Source organism: Stegostoma tigrinum, chromosome 40 (genome assembly GCF_030684315.1).
Source record: "Stegostoma tigrinum isolate sSteTig4 chromosome 40, sSteTig4.hap1, whole genome shotgun sequence".
NCBI classification, from domain to species: Eukaryota; Metazoa; Chordata; class Chondrichthyes; order Orectolobiformes; family Stegostomatidae; genus Stegostoma; species Stegostoma tigrinum.
The window spans coordinates 15,236,979-15,239,478 of record NC_081393.1 but is presented as its reverse complement, the minus strand read 5'-3'; the positions used below and the strand labels follow the sequence as shown (position 1 = coordinate 15,239,478).

General features: G+C 50.6%; 1 protein-coding gene across 1 annotated transcript in view; it reads right to left on the bottom strand.

Moving 5' to 3' along the window:
- Nucleotides 1-2,500, bottom strand: part of LOC125447979 (ankyrin-1-like) — a 262,637-nt gene that overhangs the window by 24,842 nt on the left and 235,295 nt on the right. The window lies entirely within an intron of this gene.

Sequence of the window (2,500 nt, the reverse complement as noted above, 5' to 3'; positions counted from 1 at the left end):
CAGCCCTCAGCCTCGAGCATTCAAGTGAAAACAAACCAAGTTTGGCCAATCGCACCTGACAGCCAATACGCTCAAAGGTAGGCAACATGGTGGCAAACTACGGCCCCTCTCCAAAGCCTCCACATTGTTCTGGTCATGTGGTGACCAGAACTGGATGCAATATTCCAAATATGGCCTCACTGAAGTTCTCTACAACTGCAACATAATTTGCTAATATTTATGCAATATGCTATATGCTTTCTTGACCACCTTATGCACTTGTGTTGCTACTTTCAGCGAACTGTGAACCCATACGTCAAGATCCTTTGGTATGTTGATGCTACAAAAGGTTCTGCCATTTATGAAAGACTTCTCTCCTGCATTAGACTTTCCAAAATGCATCAGCTCGCATTTTTCTGGATTGAACTCCATCTGCCATTTTTCCGCTCAAATATCCAGCTTTCCATATCCCACTGAATTCTCTGGCAATCCTACTCATTATCTTCAGCTCCTGTAACCTTTGTGCCAAGCTCAAACTGAGGGGTCAGGCCAATGACAGGTTCCTCAAACTCATTCATCGACATGGCAAACAACTTGTACGGCCAATGGCTGTTCTCCCATCAGTAACATCAAGCAAGATATCCCCAAAGTGGGAAATAACCCTGCTAGTGTATGCACCCAACTGGAATGAGCGGGCAGAAGGTGCGCAGCAATTTCACGCACATCGATAATCACACAGTGGTTACAGGAAACGGGAGGGCCATTTTTCCTGGGAGGCCCTGCTGGCTCTCTGCAAGATTCGCTCAGATCATCAGCCTCGCTCTCACAGAGAGCACAGTCTCTGTCCCTAACCTCACTCTCAGGGAGCACGGTCTCTGTCCCTAACCTCACTCTCAGGGAGCACAGTCTCTGTCCCTAACCTCACTCTCAGGGAGCACAGTCTCTGTCCCTAACCTCGCTCTCAGGGAGCACGATCTCTGTCCCTAACCTCACTCTCAGGGAGCACGGTCTCTGTCCCTAACCTCACTCTCAGGGAGCACAGTCTCTGTCCCTAACCTCACTCTCAGGGAGCACAGTCTCTGTCCCTAACCTCGCTCTCAGGGAGCACGATCTCTGTCCCTAACCTCAATTTCAGGGAGCACGGTCTCTGTCCCTAACCTCACTCTCAGAGAGCACAGTCTCTGTCCCTAACCCCACTCTCAGGGAGCACAGTCTCTGTCCCTATCCTCGCTCTCAGGGACCATGGTCTGTGTCCCTAACCTCACTCTCATGAGCACAGACAGTATTCATATCAGGAGGAGGCCATTCTGCCTCCCCACCCATGCTACGTGTCACATGAACAATTCATTTCCCATCGCTCTTGCAGGAAGGAACATGTGAGTACCCTGGGCACACTGTACCAGCCTGTACCTTCAGCCCCTCCCAGGAGATGTGCTCCCCCACCCCACGGCAGTGTTCCCCTGACATTGTGCCTGGCACAATCTTGACCATCCACAGACACCCTGGTGGGTACGCCATCGGTCACACACTGAGTGACCTGTTACAGGCAGAATCATCACACAGTGTACAATGCTGTTTGTGTGTGAGTGAGAGAGTGAGTGTGTGTGTGAGAGCGTGTGTGTGAGAGTGTGTGTGTGAGAGCGTGTGTGTGTGTGTGAGAGAGAGTGTGTGTGAGAGCGAGTGTGTGTGTGTGTGTGTGTGAGAGAGAGAGCATGTGTGTGTGAACGTATGTGTGTGAGAGACAGTGTGAGAGTGTGTGTGATTGCGAGCATGTATATGTGTGTGACAGTGTGTTCGTGAGTGTGTTTGTGTGTGTGTGTGAGAGCATGTGTGTGTGTGTGTGAGAGTGAGTGTGTGTGTGTGAGAGCGTGTGTGTGTGTGTGTGTGTGTGTGAGTGAGAGTGTGTGAGTGTGTGTGATTGCGAGCGTTTGTGTGTGTGAGAGAGCGAGTGTGTGTGTGTGAGAGAGCATTTGTGTGTGTGTGAGAGCGAGTGTGTGTGTGAGAGAGAGTGTGTGAGTGTGTGAGATTGCGAGCGTGTGTGTGTGTGTGTGACTGTGTGTGTGTGTGCTAATGTGTGTGTGTGTGTGAGAGAGAGTGTGTGTGTGAGTATGTGTGTGTGAGTGTATGTGTGTGTGTGTGTGTGTGTGTGAGAGAGAGAGTGTGAGAGTGTGTGAGATTGCGAGCGTGTGTGTGTGTGTGTGACTGTGTGTGTGAGTATGTGTGTGTGAGTGTATGTGTGTGTGTGTGTGTGTGTGTGTGTGTGTGTGAGAGAGAGAGTGTGAGAGTGTGTGTGAGAGTGTGTGTGTGAGAGAGAGAGAATGTGTTTGTGAAAGAGTGTGTGTGTGTGAGAGAGTGTGTGAGTGAGTGTGTGTGGGTGAGTGTGTGTGGGTGAGTGTGTGTGGGTGAGTGTGTGTGGGTGTGTGTGGGTGTGAGTGTGTGTGTGTGTAAGTGTGTGTGTGTGTGTGAGTGGGTGTGTGTGAGAGTGGGTGTGTGTGAGAGTGGGTGTGTGAGAGTGAGTGTG